Source organism: Salmo salar, chromosome ssa26 (assembly GCF_905237065.1).
Source record: "Salmo salar chromosome ssa26, Ssal_v3.1, whole genome shotgun sequence".
NCBI classification, from domain to species: domain Eukaryota; kingdom Metazoa; phylum Chordata; class Actinopteri; order Salmoniformes; family Salmonidae; genus Salmo; species Salmo salar.
Window position 1 is genome coordinate 43,093,316 of NC_059467.1, and position 19,596 is coordinate 43,112,911.

The 19,596-nt window shown below is 43.9% G+C and overlaps 1 protein-coding gene across 3 annotated transcripts in view; it reads right to left on the bottom strand.

Annotated features, from left to right (window-relative positions):
- The window catches only part of LOC106595921 (E3 SUMO-protein ligase PIAS1), a 142,541-nt gene that overhangs the window by 119,250 nt on the left and 3,695 nt on the right, over nucleotides 1-19,596 (bottom strand). The gene's annotated exons all lie outside the window — the stretch shown is intronic.

The window sequence follows — 19,596 nt, forward strand, 5'->3', positions numbered from 1 at the left end:
TTAGGTAGCCCCTCTGGTTCTTTCAGTAGACTCACGTCAGGTGTGGTTCTGCTTGCTGGCCGACTACAGTTCTTTCAGTAGACTCACGTCAGGTGTGGTTCTGCTTGCTGGCCGACTACAGTTCTTTCAGTAGACTCACGTCAGGTGTGGTTCTGCTTGCTGGCCGACTACAGTTCTTTCAGTAGACTCACGTCAGGTGTGGTTCTGCTTGCTGGCTGACTACAGTTCTTTCAGTAGACTCACGTCAGGTGTGGTTCTGCTTGCTGGCTGACTACAGTTCTTTCAGTAGACTCACGTCAGGTGTGGTTCTGCTTGCTGGCCGACTACAGTTCTTTCAGTAGACTCACGTCAGGTGTGGTTCTGCTTGCTGGCCGACTACAGTTCTTTCAGTAGACTCACGTCAGGTGTGGTTCTGCTTGCTGGCCGACTACAGTTCTTTCAGTAGACTCACGTCAGGTGTGGTTCTGCTTGCTGGCCGACTACAGTTCTTTCAGTAGACTCACGTCAGGTGTGGTTCTGCTTGCTGGCTGACTACAGTTCTTTCAGTAGACTCACGTCAGGTGTGGTTCTGCTTGCTGGCTGACTACAGTTCTTTCAGTAGACTCACGTCAGGTGTGGTTCTGCTTGCTGGCCGACTACAGTTCTTTCAGTAGACTCACGTCAGGTGTGGTTCTGCTTGCTGGCCGACTACAGTTCTTTCAGTAGACTCACGTCAGGTGTGGTTCTGCTTGCTGGCCGACTACAGTTCTTTCAGTAGACTCACGTCAGGTGTGGTTCTGCTTGCTGGCCGACTACAGTTCTTTCAGTAGACTCACGTCAGGTGTGGTTCTGCTTGCTGGCCGACTACAGTTCTTTCAGTAGACTCACGTCAGGTGTGGTTCTGCTTGCTGGCTGACTACAGTTCTTTCAGTAGACTCACGTCAGGTGTGGTTCTGCTTGCTGGCCGACTACAGTTCTTTCAGTAGACTCACGTCAGGTGTGGTTCTGCTTGCTGGCCGACTACAGTTCTTTCAGTAGACTCACGTCAGGTGTGGTTCTGCTTGCTGGCTGACTACAGTTCTTTCAGTAGACTCACGTCAGGTGTGGTTCTGCTTGCAGGCCGACTACAGTTCTTTCAGTAGACTCACGTCAGGTGTGGTTCTGCTTGCAGGCTGACTACAGTTCTTTCAGTAGACTCACGTCAGGTGTGGTTCTGCTTGCTGGCTGACTACAGTTCTTTCAGTAGACTCACGTCAGGTGTGGTTCTGCTTGCTGGCCGACTACAGTTCTTTCAGTAGACTCACGTCAGGTGTGGTTCTGCTTGCTGGCCGACTACAGTTCTTTCAGTAGACTCACGTCAGGTGTGGTTCTGCTTGCTGGCCGACTACAGTTCTTTCAGTAGACTCACGTCAGGTGTGGTTCTGCTTGCTGGCCGACTACAGTTCTTTCAGTAGACTCACGTCAGGTGTGGTTCTGCTTGCTGGCTGACTACAGTTCTTTCAGTAGACTCACGTCAGGTGTGGTTCTGCTTGCTGGCTGACTACAGTTCCAAGTAACTTGTAATGGCACAGGAAACATCATGCAAATTTCTGCACAGTCGTTCGACACCGAAACCAACAAGTGAAACTAACGTATACTGTTAGGGTTACGATGTTTTCTTTAAAATGTCTGTTTCCGGGAATAGAAAGGGGATTTCCTCTGTTGTGGCCTAACATGCCAACTGAAATTAAATCCAAATGGTTTGAGCATCCACTGGAAATACATCTAGTCTTCGGCACACTCGATTTCTTAATGAGACATGTTCAGCTCAGAGGTGAATGGGAGAGGCCAGGGGAAGACCAGGGGAGAGCCCAGTGGAGTGGCCGGTGGAGAGGCCAGGGGAGAGTCCGGTGGAGAGGCCAGGGGAGAGGCCGGGGGAGAGGACGGTGGAGAGGCAAGGGTAGAGGGCCGGTGGAGAGGCCAGGGGAGAGGGCCGGTGGAGAGGCCAGGGGAGAGGGCCGGTGGAGAGGCCGGTGGAAAGGCCAGGGGAGAGGCCGAGTGGAGAGGCCAGGGGAGAGGGCCAGTGGAGAGGCCAGGGGAGAGTCCGGTGGAGAGGCCAGGGGAGAGACCGGTGGAGAGGCCAGGGGAGAGGGCCGGGGAGTGGCCGGTGGAGAGACCAGGGGAGAGGGCCGGGGTAGGGGCCGGTGGAGAGGCCAGGGGAGTGGCCGGTGGAGAGGCCAGGGGAGTGGCCGGTGGAGAGGCCAGGGGAGTGGCCGGTGGAGAGGCCAGGGGAGTGGCCGGTGGAGAGGCCAGGGGAGTGGCCGGTGGAGAGGCCAGGGGAGTGGCCGGTGGAGAGGCCGGTGGAGAGGCCGGTGGAGAGGCCGGTGGACGTGCCCAGTTCTATGTTTAGTCATTATTAAGTGAGGGTGAGGCCGGGTCACAACCTGCTGTCATGTCCATTAAAATCTATGCAATATTTGGGGTAATGGTTGTTTTAATTGACTGACATGTAGTGTCTACGATAGTAACATGGTGTCAGAATCAGAAAATTAAGTTTTCACTATTTATAGGAGCATAATTAAAAAAACAATAAGAAACTGGCCATTTTAAAGCATTTCATTTTTATTTTAGCTTTCATCCTTAGACAGTGTCTCTGTACTGCAGTAGTGTAACTAAAGACTGTGGGAAGGTGTGCAGAGGACTAACTGTGAGGAGAAACTGTGAAACCTGTAAATAGGTACTGGAGCTGCTCCCAGGTAGGAGAAAAACATCTGTTGAGAGAGGTGGCATATTTTCCCTCCCAATCCTTCTGCTGCTTTCTCTCTGCAACCTTAAGATATTCAAACCTTTCTCTCTGCAGATTTAAGAACATATGCAAACCTTTCTCTCTGCAGCCTTAACATTACAGGTCGACCGATTAATCGGAATGGACGATTAATTAGGGCCGATTTCTAGTTCATATAAATCGGTATTTTTGGCCACCGATTTGCCGATTATTCAAAATATATATATTTTATTTTTTACACCTTTATTTATCTAGGCAAGTCAGATTAAGAACACATTCTTATATTCAATGACGGCCTAGAAACGGGGGTTAACTGCCTTGTTCAGGGGGATTTGTTTTTGCAACCTTCCGGTTACCAGTCCAACGCTCTAACCACCTGCCTTACATTGCACTCCACGAGGAGCCTGCATGGCAGGCTGACTACCTGTTACGCAAGGGCAGCAAGAAGCCAAGGGAAGTTGCTAGCTAGCATTAAACTTATCTTATAAAAAACTATCAATCTTAACATAATCACTAGTTAACTACACATGGTTGATGATATTACTAGTTTATCTAACGTGTCCTGCGTTGCATATGATCGATGCGGTGCCTGTTAATTTTCATTGAATCACAGCCTACTTCGACAAACGGGTGTTGATTTAACAAGCGCATTTGCGAAAAAAGTACTGTCGTTGCACCAATGTACCTAACCATAAACATCAATGCCTTTCTTTAAAATCAATACACAAGTATATATTTTTAAACCTGCATATTTAGTTAATATTGCCTGCTAACATGAAATTGTGTCACATCTCTAGCGTTCATTGCATGCAGAGTCAGGGTATATGCAACAGTTTGGGCCGCCTGGCTCGTTGCGAACTAATTTGCCAGAATTTTATGTAATTATGACATAACATTGAAGGTTGTGCAATGTAACAGGAATATTTAGACTTAGGGATGCCACCCGTTAGATAAAATACAGAACGGTTCCGTATTTCACTGAAATAAAAAAACTTTTGTTTTCGAGATGATAGTTTCCGGATTCGACCATATTAATGACCTAAGGCTCGTATTTCTGTGTGTTTATTATATTATAATTAAGTCTATGATTTGATAGAGCGGTCTGACTGAGCGGTGGTAGGCACCAGCAGGCTCGTAAGCATTCATTTAAACAGCACTTTCGTGCGTTTTGCCAGCAGCCCTTCGCTGTGCTTCAAGCATTGCGTTGTTTATGACTTCAACCCGGGTGGGTATAATTTGTGGAACTTTCCAACAGGAATCTATTCCAAAAACTTCGTAAATAACAAGGTTGCCAAAAAACAACGCATACAAAGTTGTATAGCGGCAGAATAAGATACTGGGTAGGGAGTGGTCTATTTCATAGCGTTTTTCATTCATCACGTTTATTCTGAAAAATGTCTGTCCTCACTCTGGTTGCCTATGGACAAACATTAAGAATAAGCTACGTGGTGAGTTGATGCCTATTCGGCAGCTAGTTAGCTAGGTTTGTATGCGTTGCTACTTTGTATGCGTTGTTGGTTGACAACCTTTTACTTTACATTTTTTGGAACAGACTCCTCTTGGAACGTTCCACAAATTATACCCACCCCTTCAAGCCTATCAACTCCCAAGATTAGGCTGGTGTAACCGATGTGAAATCGCTAGCTAGTTAGCGGGGTGCACGCTAATAGCGTTTCAAACGTCACTCGCTCTGAGACTTGGGAGTGGTTGTTCCCCTTGCTCTACATGGGTAACGCTGCTTCGAGGGTGGCTGTTGTCGATGTGTTCCTGGTTCGAGCCCAGGTAGGAGCTATACTGTTACACTGGCAATACTAAAGTGCCTATAAGAACATCCAATAGTCAAAGGTATATGAAATACAAATGGTATAGAGAGAAATAGTCCTATAATTCCTATAATAACTACAACCTAAAATTTCTTACCTGGGAATATTGAAGACTCATGTTACAAGGAACCACCAGCTTTCATATGTTCCCATGTTCTGAGCAAAGAACTTAAACGTTAGCTTTTTTACATGACACATATTGCACTTTTACTTTCTTCTCCAACACTTTGTTTTGCATTATTTAAACCAAATTGAACATGTTTCATTATTTATTTGAGGCTAAATTGATTTTATTGATGTATTATATTAAGTTCAAATAAGTGTTCATTCAGTATTGTTGTAATTGTCATTATTACAAATAAAAAAATAACATTTGTAAAAAATTTAAAAAAATAGAAGAAAAAAAACTAAATACCCTTTTTTTTTATGCATCGGTATCGGCGTTGAAAAATCATAATCGGTCAACCTCTACTTAACATATCTCTCTGCAGATTTAAGAACATATTCAAACCTATCTCTCTGCAGATTTAAGAACATATTCAAACTTATCTCTCTGCAGATTTAAGAACATATTCACACCTTTCTCTCTGCAGATTTAAGAACATATTCACACCTTTCTCTCTGCAGATTTAAGAACATATTCAAACTTATCTCTCTGCAGATTTAAGAAAATATTCAAACTTATCTCTCTGCAGATTTAAGAACATATTCAAACTTATCTCTCTGCAGATTTAAGAACATATTCAAACTTATCTCTCTGCAGATTTAAGAACATATTCAAACTTATCTCTCTGCAGATTTAAGAACATATTCAAACTTATCTCTCTGCAGATTTAAGAACATATTCAAACTTATCTCTCTGCAGATTTAAGAACATATTCACACCTTTCTCTCTGCAGATTTAAGAACATATTCAAACTTATCTCTCTGCAGATTTAAGAACATATTCAAACTTATCTCTCTGCAGATTTAAGAACATATTCAAACTTATCTCTCTGCAGATTTAAGAACATATTCAAACTTATCTCTCTGCAGATTTAAGAACATATTCAAACTTATCTCTCTGCAGATTTAAGAACATATTCACACCTTTCTCTCTGCAGATTTAAGAACATATTCACACCTTTCTCTCTGCAGATTTAAGAACATATTCAAACTTATCTCTCTGCAGATTTAAGAACATATTCAAACTTATCTCTCTGCAGATTTAAGAACATATTCAAACTTATCTCTCTGCAGATTTAAGAACATATTCAAACTTATCTCTCTGCAGATTTAAGAACATATTCACACCTTTCTCTCTGCAGATTTAAGAACATATTCACACCTTTCTCTCTGCAGATTTAAGAACATATTCAAACCTTTCTCTCTGCAGATTTAAGAACATATTCAAACTTATCTCTCTGCAGATTTAAGAACATATTCAAACTTATCTCTCTGCAGATTTAAGAACATATTCACACCTTTCTCTCTGCAGATTTAAGAACATATTCACACCTTTCTCTCTGCAGATTTAAGAACATATTCAAACTTATCTCTCTGCAGATTTAAGAACATATTCAAACCTATCTCTCTGCAGATTTAAGAACATATTCACACCTTTCTCTCTGCAGATTTAAGAACATATTCACACCTTTCTCTCTGCAGATTTAAGAACATATTCACACCTTTCTCTCTGCAGATTTAAGAACATATTCAAACTTATCTCTCTGCAGATTTAAGAACATATTCAAACTTATCTCTCTGCAGATTTAAGAACATATTCAAACTTATCTCTCTGCAGATTTAAGAACATATTCAAACTTATCTCTCTGCAGATTTAAGAACATATTCAAACTTTTCTCTCTGCAGATTTAAGAACATATTCAAACCTTTCTCTCTGCAGATTTAAGAACATATTCACGCCTTTCTCTCTGCAGATTTAAGAACATATTCAAACTTATCTCTCTGCAGATTTAAGAACATATTCAAACTTATCTCTCTGCAGATTTAAGAACATATTCACACCTTTCTCTCTGCAGATTTAAGAACATATTCACACCTTTCTCTCTGCAGATTTAAGAACATATTCAAACTTATCTCTCTGCAGATTTAAGAACATATTCAAACCTATCTCTCTGCAGATTTAAGAACATATTCACACCTTTCTCTCTGCAGATTTAAGAACATATTCACACCTTTCTCTCTGCAGATTTAAGAACATATTCACACCTTTCTCTCTGCAGATTTAAGAACATATTCAAACTTATCTCTCTGCAGATTTAAGAACATATTCAAACTTATCTCTCTGCAGATTTAAGAACATATTCAAACCTATCTCTCTGCAGATTTAAGAACATATTCAAACTTATCTCTCTGCAGATTTAAGAACATATTCACACCTTTCGCTCTGCAGATTTAAGAACATATTCAAACCTATCTCTCTGCAGATTTAAGAACATATTCACACCTTTCTCTCTGCAGATTTAAGAACATATTCACACCTTTCGCTCTGCAGATTTAAGAACATATTCACACTTATCTCTCTGCAGATTTAAGAACATATTCACACCTTTCTCTCTGCAGATTTAAGAACATATTCACACCTTTCCTCAACAAGAGGAACAGTACAACCACTAGTGTTATAGCCTAGGCTTTGATCAGACAGAACTTTTCAACTGATCTGACGTCAGCCGTAAACCTGGTCTGAAACCTGGACATCCAAACTTGCTATCCAAAGAAGCTTCAATGCAAATGATTTTCAAACCTACTTCCATTACATGTCCAGCCAGCCCATAACACCAGTTACATGTTTCCACGGCAACACAGGGCTTCAAAATCACCTCGGCTGGTAGCGAGCAGAGGCAGGCTATTTTGGGCAGAAATTGTAAATTATACTTTTGGTACCCGAAGGCTATAATGAAATTTCACAATCTGTCTCAACACCACACTGTGCATTGAACAATAAAAGGTATTGTGACCAATAAAAGGGAAGACTGACCTCAGTAAAACCAAAGGTATTTCTGCTGTTTTACCTCCACCATCGGTCCTCTATGAGCAGTCTGTCTGGACGATGCCATCTATCTAAGGAACTAATCTATTTAACTTCAACTAAATGTCTGTGTCTGTTCTTAAGGAGAAGTCATGCTGTGTCAATATAGCACGTTGCTCTTAGTCAGCTCCAAGACTCGGAAATATGCCTCAGTCCCCCATTAATGAAATCCACCTGTGAAGAATCTGATTGTCACAAACAGTCCAGTCCAATAACATAGCCTCTCAGTTACTAGTTAGTCATGATGCAATGGAACAGTTTGACAAGTAGTAGGCTATGAGTTCAAAGCAGTAACATCACACCACCGCTATCATCACACACACACACACACACACACACACACCGAAGAAAACAGTCATCATCCACTTTGGTGATTACTGAGCACACGTCTCTCTTCTGAATAGCAGTGATGTGATGTGATAGAGAGATATATATAGAGAGAGAGATAGGAGAAGCCGTGTCATCTAGAGATTAGCCTAGCCACAGGCTCTACAAATAGACTTCACCTGTAAGCTTCCAGAGCAGGAGGAGTTACTGTACAGCCCCGTTGGTGCAGCTGTCTGCAGAATGAGACTAATGCAGATGAAGGACATTTACAATAGAAACAATTAAATGTTTTAAGAAACAATATAGTCTGCGTCTTGTCTATAGCTTCCAAAAACAATCAACGCAATACATTTGAGGCCATTTTAGGCCTATTTATGACAGACTTCAGGGACCTCAGATTATTTGAAGCCATGGATGATTTGAGCCTAAATGTTGAGGTACGGATCAATGCATCTTGAAGCACGAGTCACATCCTGTTCCAATCTAAGGGGTAGATATAATATTCTAGTGGTTTCTATGCCAATTAACAGATGCTTCAATCCAAAGTGATTTAAAGTCATGCGTGCATACATTTTACGTATGGGTGGTACCAGGAATTGAACCCACTATCCTGGCATTACAAGCACCATGCTCTACCAACTGAGCCACAGAATCAGACCCGTGTCACCCCGACAGAATCAGACCCGTGTCACCCCGACAGAATCAGACCCGTGTCACCCCGACAGAATCAGACCCGTGTCACCCCGACAGAATCAGACCCCTGTCACCCCGACAGAATCAGACCCGTGTCACCCCGACAGAATCAGACCCGTGTCACCGCTACAGAATGAGACCCGTGTCACCCCGACAGAATGAGACCCGTGTCACCCCGACAGAATCAGACCCGTGTCACCGCTACAGAATCAGACCCGTGTTACCGCTACAGAATCAGACCCGTGTCACCCCGACAGAATGAGACCCGTGTCACCCCGACAGAATCAGACCCGTGTTACCGCTACAGAATCAGACCCGTGTTACCGCTACAGAATCAGACCCGTGTTACCGCTACAGAATCAGACCCGTGTTACCGCTACAGAATCAGACCCGTGTCACCCCGACAGAATCAGACCCATGTTACCGCTACAGAATCAGACTCGTGTTACCCCGACAGAATCAGACCCGTGTTACCGCTACAGAATCAGACTCGTGTTACCCCGACAGAATCAGACCCGTGTTACCCCGACAGAATCAGACCCGTGTTACCCCGACAGAATCAGACCTGTATTGTAACTCAACAGGGATGAGAAAGACATCTCTGAATCATTTGATCACATTACCAATCAAGCAACTGGGGAGGCAGGGTAGCCTAGTGGTCAGGGCGTTGGACTAGTAACCGAAAGGTTGCAAGTTCAAATCCCCGAGCTGACAAGGTACAAATCTGTCGTTCTGCCTCTGAACAAGGCACTGTTCCCCGGGAGGCCGTCATTGTAAATCAGAATTTGTTCTTAACTGACTTGCCTAGTTAAATAAAGGTTAAATAAAAACCTGATGAACTTTGGGCCACCTCTACAGAGGCTAGTTCAGAGGAGAGACTGACTCAGTGAGCACTACAACCACTAGCTATGGTTCACTAACATTACCACTGAGAGGTAGGGTACAGCCTGTAGCATTAAAAACATCTAGTATTCTCACTAACATTACCACTGGGAGGTAGGGTATAGCCTGTAGCATTAAAAACATCTAGTATTCTCACTAACATTACCACTGGGAGGTAGGGTATAGCCTGTAGCATTAAAAACATCTAGTATTCTCACTAACATTACCACTGGGAGGTAGGGTACAGCCTGTAGCATTAAAAACATCTAGTATTCTCACTAACATTACCACTGAGAGGTAGGGTACAGCCTGTAGCATTAAAAACATCTAGTATTCTCACTAACATTACCACTGGGAGGTAGGGTACAGCCTGTAGCATTAAAAACATCTAGTATTCTCACTAACATTACCACTGGGAGGTAGGGTACAGCCTGTAGCATTAAAAACATCTAGTATTCTCACTAACATTACCACTGGGAGGTAGGGTATAGCCTGTAGCATTAAAAACATCTAGTATTCTCACTAACATTACCACTGGGAGGTAGGGTACAGCCTGTAGCATTAAAAACATCTAGTATTCTCACTAACATTACCACTGAGGTAGGGTATAGCCTGTAGCATTAAAAACATCTAGTATTCTCACTAACATTACCACTGGGAGGTAGGGTACAGCCTGTAGCATTAAAAACATCTAGTATTCTCACTAACATTACCACAGGGAGGTAGGGTACAGCCTGTAGCATTAAAAACATCTAGTATTCTCACTAACATTACCACTGGGAGGTAGGGAACAGCCTGTAGCATTAAAAACATCTAGTATTCTCACTAACATTACCACTGAGAGGTAGGGTACAGCCTGTAGCATTAAAAACATCTAGTATTCTCACTAACATTACCACTGGGAGGTAGGGTACAGCCTGTAGCATTAAAAACATCTAGTATTCTCACTAACATTACCACTGGGAGGTAGGGTACAGCCTGTAGCATTAAAAACATCTAGTATTCTCACTAACATTACCACTGAGAGGTAGGGTACAGCCTGTAGCATTAAAAACATCTAGTATTCTCACTAACATTACCACTGGGAGGTAGGGTACAGCCTGTAGCATTAAAAACATCTAGTATTCTCACTAACATTACCACTGGGAGGTAGGGTACAGCCTGTAGCATTAAAAACATCTAGTATTCTCACTAACATTACCACTGGGAGGTAGGGTACAGCCTGTAGCATTAAAAACATCTAGTATTCTCACTAACATTACCACAGAGGTAGGGTATAGCCTGTAGCATTAAAAACATCTAGTATTCTCACTAACATTACCACTGGGAGGTAGGGTATAGCCTGTAGCATTAAAAACATCTAGTATTCTCACTAACATTACCACAGAGGTAGGGTATAGCCTGTAGCATTAAAAACATCTAGTATTCTCACTAACATTACCACTGGGAGGTAGGGTATAGCCTGTAGCATTAAAAACATCTAGTATTCTCACTAACATTACCACAGAGGTAGGGTACAGCCTGTAGCATTAAAAACATCTAGTATTCTCACTAACATTACCACTGGGAGGTAGGGTATAGCCTGTAGCATTAAAAACATCTAGTATTCTCACTAACATTACCACTGGGAGGTAGGGTACAGCCTGTAGCATTAAAAACATCTAGTATTCTCACTAACATTACCACTGAGAGGTAGGGTACAGCCTGTAGCATTAAAAACATCTAGTATTCTCACTAACATTACCACTGAGAGGTAGGGTATAGCCTGTAGCATTAAAAACATCTAGTATTCTCACTAACATTACCACTGAGAGGTAGGGTATAGCCTGTAGCATTAAAAACATCTAGTATTCTCACTAACATTACCACTGGGAGGTAGGGTATAGCCTGTAGCATTAAAAACATCTAGTATTCTCACTAACATTACCACTGGGAGGTAGGGTATAGCCTGTAGCATTAAAAACATCTAGTATTCTCACTAACATTACCACTGGGAGGTAGGGTATAGCCTGTAGCATTAAAAACATCTAGTATTCTCACTAACATTACCACTGAGAGGTAGGGTACAGCCTGTAGCATTAAAAACATCTAGTATTCTCACTAACATTACCACAGAGGTAGGGTACAGCCTGTAGCATTAAAAACATCTAGTATTCTCACTAACATTACCACTGGGAGGTAGGGTACAGCCTGTAGCATTAAAAACATCTAGTATTCTCACTAACATTACCACTGGGAGGTAGGGTATAGCCTGTAGCATTAAAAACATCTAGTATTCTCACTAACATTACCACTGGGAAGTAGGGTACAGCCTGTAGCATTAAAAACATCTAGTATTCTCACTAACATTACCACAGAGGTAGGGTACAGCCTGTAGCATTAAAAACATCTAGTATTCTCACTAACATTACCACTGGGAGGTAGGGTATAGCCTGTAGCATTAAAAACATCTAGTATTCTCACTAACATTACCACTGGGAGGTAGGGTATAGCCTGTAGCATTAAAAACATCTAGTATTCTCACTAACATTACCACTGGGAGGTAGGGTACAGCCTGTAGCATTAAAAACATCTAGTATTCTCACTAACATTACCACTGGGAGGTAGGGTATAGCCTGTAGCATTAAAAACATCTAGTATTCTCACTAACATTACCACAGGGAGGTAGGGTATAGCCTGTAGCATTAAAAACATATAGTATTCTCACTAACATTACCACAGAGGTAGGGTATAGCCTGTAGCATTAAAAACATCTAGTATTCTCACTAACATTACCACTGGGAGGTAGGGTATAGCCTGTAGCATTAAAAACATCTAGTATTCTCACTAACATTACCACTGAGAGGTAGGGTACAGCCTGTAGCATTAAAAACATCTAGTATTCTCACTAACATTACCACAGAGGTAGGGTATAGCCTGTAGCATTAAAAACATATTGTATTCTCACTAACATTACCACAGAGGTAGGGTACAGCCTGTAGCATTAAAAACATATTGTATTCTCACTTCTTCAAATCCCCAACCATGGAAGACACCAGGTCAGTGGATCTAGCTTTCACCACAGAGCAAAGGATAAGAGAAAGAGACCGAATGGCACTGACTGCCTCCACTGTAGTGTTGATCTGATGTACTGACTGCCTCCACTGTAGTGATGATCTGATGTACTGACTGCCTCCACTGTAGTGATGATGATCTGATGTACTGACTGCCTCCACTGTAGTGATGATGTGATGTACTGACTGCCTCCACTGTAGTGATGATGAGCTGATGTACTGACTGCCTCCACTGTAGTGATGATGAGCTGATGTACTGACTGCCTCCACTGTAGTGTTGATCTGATGTACTGACTGCCTCCACTGGAGTGATGATCTGATGTACTGACTGCCTCCACTGGAGTGTTGATCTGATGTACTGACTGCATCCACTGGAGTGTTGATCTGATGTACTGACTGCATCCACTGTAGTGTTGATCTGATGTACTGACTGCCTCCACTGTAGTGTTGATGCTGATGTACTGACTGCCTCCACTGTAGTGTTGATCTGATGTACTGACTGCCTCCACTGTAGTGATGATCTGATGTACTGACTGCCTCCACTGTAGTGTTGATCTGATGTACTGACTGCCTCCACTGTAGTGATGATCTGATGTACTGACTGCCTCCACTGTAGTGATGATCTGATGTACTGACTGCCTCCACTGTAGTGATGATGTGATGTACTGACTGCCTCCACTGTAGTGTTGATCTGATGTACTGACTGCCTCCACTGTAGTGTTGATCTGATGTACTGACTGCCTCCACTGTAGTGATGATGTGATGTACTGACTGCCTCCACTGTAGTGATGATGCTGATGTACTGACTGCCTCCACTGTAGTGATGATACTGATGTACTGACTGCCTCCACTGTAGTGTTGATCTGATGTACTGACTGCCTCCACTGTAGTGATGATCTGATGTACTGACTGCCTCCACTGGAGTGTTGATCTGATGTACTGACTGCATCCACTGGAGTGTTGATCTGATGTACTGACTGCCTCCACTGTAGTGTTGATCTGATGTACTGACTGCCTCCACTGTAGTGTTGATCTGATGTACTGACTGCCTCCACTGTAGTGTTGATCTGATGTACTGACTGCCTCCACTGTAGTGATGATCTGATGTACTGACTGCCTCCACTGTAGTGATGATCTGATGTACTGACTGCCTCCACTGTAGTGATGATCTGATGTACTGACTGCCTCCACTGTAGTGATGATCTGATGTACTGACTGCCTCCACTGTAGTGATGATGTGATGTACTGACTGCCTCCACTGTAGTGTTGATCTGATGTACTGACTGCCTCCACTGTAGTGATGATCTGATGTACTGACTGCCTCCACTGTAGTGATGATGTGATGTACTGACTGCCTCCACTGTAGTGATGATGAGCTGATGTACTGACTGCCTCCACTGTAGTGATGATGAGCTGATGTACTGACTGCCTCCACTGTAGTGTTGATCTGATGTACTGACTGCCTCCACTGTAGTGTTGATCTGATGTACTGACTGCCTCCACTGTAGTGATGATCTGATGTACTGACTGCCTCCACTGTAGTGTTGATCTGATGTACTGACTGCCTCCACTGTAGTGATGATCTGATGTACTGACTGCCTCCACTGTAGTGATGAGCTGATGTACTGACTGCCTCCACTGTAGTGTTGATCTGATGTACTGACTGCCTCCACTGTAGTGATGATGATCTGATGTACTGACTGCCTCCACTGTAGTGTTGATCTGATGTACTGACTGCCTCCACTGTAGTGTTGATCTGATGTACTGACTGCCTCCACTGTAGTGTTGATCTGATGTACTGACTGCCTCCACTGTAGTGTTGATGATCTGATGTACTGACTGCCTCCACTTTCGTGATGATGATCTGATGTACTGACTGCCTCCACTGTAGTGTTGATCTGATGTACTGACTGCCTCCACTGTAGTGATGATGATCTGATGTACTGACTGCCTCCACTGTAGTGATGATGATCTGATGTACTGACTGCCTCCACTGTAGTGATGATGATCTGATGTACTGACTGCCTCCACTGTAGTGTTGATCTGATGTACTGACTGCCTCCACTGTAGTGATGATCTGATGTACTGACTGCCTCCACTGTAGTGTTGAGCTGATGTACTGACTGCCTCCACTGTAGTGTTGATCTGATGTACTGACTGCCTCCACTGTAGTGATGATCTGATGTACTGACTGCCTCCACTGTAGTGTTGATCTGATGTACTGACTGCCTCCACTGTAGTGATGATCTGATGTACTGACTGCCTCCACTGTAGTGTTGATCTGATGTACTGACTGCCTCCACTGTAGTGTTGATCTGATGTACTGACTGCCTCCACTGTAGTGATGATGTGATGTACTGACTGCCTCCACTGTAGTGTTGATGTGATGTACTGACTGCCTCCACTGTAGTGTTGATGATCTGATGTACTGACTGCCTCCACTGTAGTGATGATGATCTGATGTACTGACTGCCTCCACTGTAGTGATGATGATCTGATGTACTGACTGCCTCCACTGTAGTGATGATGATCTGATGTACTGACTGCCTCCACTGTAGTGATGATGATCTGATGTACTGACTGCCTCCACTGTAGTGATGATGCTGATGTACTGACTGCCTCCACTGTAGTGTTGATACTGATGTACTGACTGCCTCCACTGTAGTGATGATCTGATGTACTGACTGCCTCCACTGTAGTGATGAGCTGATGTACTGACTGCCTCCACTGTAGTGTTGATCTGATGTACTGACTGCCTCCACTGTAGTGATGATGATCTGATGTACTGACTGCCTCCACTGTAGTGTTGAGCTGATGTACTGACTGCCTCCACTGTAGTGTTGATCTGATGTACTGACTGCCTCCACTGTAGTGATGATCTGATGTACTGACTGCCTCCACTGTAGTGTTGATCTGATGTACTGACTGCCTTCACTGTAGTGATGATGATCTGATGTACTGACTGCCTCCACTTTCGTGATGATGATCTGATGTACTGACTGCCTCCACTGTAGTGTTGATCTGATGTACTGACTGCATCCACTGTAGTGATGATGAGCTGATGTACTGACTGCCTCCACTGTAGTGTTGATCTGATGTACTGACTGCCTCCACTGGAGTGATGATCTGATGTACTGACTGCCTCCACTGGAGTGTTGATCTGATGTACTGACTGCATCCACTGGAGTGTTGATCTGATGTACTGACTGCATCCACTGTAGTGTTGATCTGATGTACTGACTGCCTCCACTGTAGTGTTGATCTGATGTACTGACTGCCTCCACTGTAGTGTTGATCTGATGTACTGACTGCCTCCACTGTAGTGATGATCTGATGTACTGACTGCCTCCACTGTAGTGATGATCTGATGTACTGACTGCCTCCACTGTAGTGATGATCTGATGTACTGACTGCCTCCACTGTAGTGATGATCTGATGTACTGACTGCCTCCACTGTAGTGATGATGTGATGTACTGACTGCCTCCACTGTAGTGTTGATCTGATGTACTGACTGCCTCCACTGTAGTGATGATCTGATGTACTGACTGCCTCCACTGTAGTGATGATGTGATGTACTGACTGCCTCCACTGTAGTGATGATGAGCTGATGTACTGACTGCCTCCACTGTAGTGATGATGAGCTGATGTACTGACTGCCTCCACTGTAGTGTTGATCTGATGTACTGACTGCCTCCACTGGAGTGATGATCTGATGTACTGACTGCCTCCACTGGAGTGTTGATCTGATGTACTGACTGCATCCACTGTAGTGTTGATCTGATGTACTGACTGCCTCCACTGTAGTGTTGATCTGATGTACTGACTGCCTCCACTGTAGTGTTGATCTGATGTACTGACTGCCTCCACTGTAGTGTTGATCTGATGTACTGACTGCCTCCACTGTAGTGATGATCTGATGTACTGACTGCCTCCACTGTAGTGATGATCTGATGTACTGACTGCCTCCACTGTAGTGATGATCTGATGTACTGACTGCCTCCACTGTAGTGATGATCTGATGTACTGACTGCCTCCACTGTAGTGATGATCTGATGTACTGACTGCCTCCACTGTAGTGTTGATCTGATGTACTGACTGCCTCCACTGTAGTGATGATCTGATGTACTGACTGCCTCCACTGTAGTGATGATCTGATGTACTGACTGCCTCCACTGTAGTGATGATGAGCTGATGTACTGACTGCCTCCACTGTAGTGATGATGAGCTGATGTACTGACTGCCTCCACTGTAGTGTTGATCTGATGTACTGACTGCCTCCACTGTAGTGATGATCTGATGTACTGACTGCCTCCACTGTAGTGATGATCTGATGTACTGACTGCCTCCACTGTAGTGTTGATGATCTGATGTACTGACTGCCTCCACTTTCGTGATGATCTGATGTACTGACTGCCTCCACTGTAGTGATGAGCTGATGTACTGACTGCCTCCACTGTAGTGTTGATCTGATGTACTGACTGCCTCCACTGTAGTGATGATGATCTGATGTACTGACTGCCTCCACTGTAGTGTTGATCTGATGTACTGACTGCCTCCACTGTAGTGTTGTTGATCTGATGTACTGACTGCCTCCACTGTAGTGTTGATCTGATGTACTGACTGCCTCCACTGTAGTGTTGATGATCTGATGTACTGACTGCCTCCACTTTCGTGATGATGATCTGATGTACTGACTGCCTCCACTGTAGTGTTGATCTGATGTACTGACTGCCTCCACTGTAGTGATGATGATCTGATGTACTGACTGCCTCCACTGTAGTGATGATGATCTGATGTACTGACTGCCTCCACTGTAGTGATGATGATCTGATGTACTGACTGCCTCCACTGTAGTGTTGATCTGATGTACTGACTGCCTCCACTGTAGTGATGATCTGATGTACTGACTGCCTCCACTGTAGTGTTGAGCTGATGTACTGACTGCCTCCACTGTAGTGTTGATCTGATGTACTGACTGCCTCCACTGTAGTGATGATGTGATGTACTGACTGCCTCCACTGTAGTGTTGATCTGATGTACTGACTGCCTCCACTGTAGTGATGATCTGATGTACTGACTGCCTCCACTGTAGTGTTGATCTGATGTACTGACTGCCTCCACTGTAGTGTTGATCTGATGTACTGACTGCCTCCACTGTAGTGATGATGTGATGTACTGACTGCCTCCACTGTAGTGTTGATGTGATGTACTGACTGCCTCCACTGTAGTGTTGATGATCTGATGTACTGACTGCCTCCACTGTAGTGATGATAATCTGATGTACTGACTGCCTCCACTGTAGTGATGATAATCTGATGTACTGACTGCCTCCACTGTAGTGATGATGATCTGATGTACTGACTGCCTCCACTGTAGTGATGATGATCTGATGTACTGACTGCCTCCACTGTAGTGATGATCTGATGTACTGACTGCCTCCACTGTAGTGTTGATCTGATGTACTGACTGCCTCCACTGTAGTGATGATCTGATGTACTGACTGCCTCCACTGTAGTGATGAGCTGATGTACTGACTGCCTCCACTGTAGTGTTGATCTGATGTACTGACTGCCTCCACTGTAGTGATGATGATCTGATGTACTGACTGCCTCCACTGTAGTGTTGAGCTGATGTACTGACTGCCTCCACTGTAGTGTTGATCTGATGTACTGACTGCCTTTACTGTAGTGATGATCTGATGTACTGACTGCCTCCACTGTAGTGTTGATCTGATGTACTGACTGCCTTTACTGTAGTGATGATGATCTGATGTACTGACTGCCTCCACTTTCGTGATGATGATCTGATGTACTGACTGCCTCCACTGTAGTGTTGATCTGATGTACTGACTGCATCCACTGTAGTGTTGATGATCTGATGTACTGACTGCCTCCACTTTCGTGATGATGATCTGATGTACTGACTGCCTCCACTGTAGTGTTGATCTGATGTACTGACTGCCTCCACTGTAGTGATGATGATCTGATGTACTGACTGCCTCCACTGTAGTGATGATGATCTGATGTACTGACTGCCTCCACTGTAGTGTTGATCTGATGTACTGACTGCCTCCACTGTAGTGTTGATCTGATGTACTGACTGCCTCCACTGTAGTGTTGATCTGATGTACTGACTGCCTCCACTGTAGTGATGATGTGATGTACTGACTGCCTCCACTGTAGTGTTGATCTGATGTACTGACTGCCTCCACTGTAGTGTTGTTGATCTGATGTACTGACTGCCTCCACTGTAGTGTTGATGATCTGATGTACTGACTGCCTCCACTGTAGTGTTGATGATCTGATGTACTGACTGCCTCCACTGTAGTGATGATAATCTGATGTACTGACTGCCTCCACTGTAGTGATGATAATCTGATGTACTGACTGCCTCCACTGTAGTGATGATAATCTGATGTACTGACTGCCTCCACTGTAGTGATGATCTGATGTACTGACTGCCTCCACTGTAGTGATGATCTGATGTACTGACTGCCTCCACTGTAGTGATGATGATCTGATGTACTGACTGCCTCCACTGTAGTGATGATCTGATGTACTGACTGCCTCCACTGTAGTGATGATCTGATGTACTGACTGCCTCCACTGTAGTGTTGATCTGATGTACTGACTGCCTCCACTGTAGTGTTGATCTGATGTACTGACTGCCTCCACTGTAGTGATGATCTGATGTACTGACTGCCTCCACTGTAGTGATGATCTGATGTACTGACTGCCTCCACTGTAGTGATGATCTGATGTACTGACTGCCTCCACTGTAGTGATGATCTGATGTACTGACTGCCTCCACTGTAGTGTTGAGCTGATGTACTGACTGCCTCCACTGTAGTGATGATCTGATGTACTGACTGCCTCCACTGTAGTGTTGATCTGATGTACTGACTGCCTCCACTTTCGTGATGATGATCTGATGTACTGACTGCCTCCACTGTAGTGTTGATCTGATGTACTGACTGCCTCCACTGTAGTGATGATGATCTGATGTACTGACTGCCTCCACTTTCGTGATGATGATCTGATGTA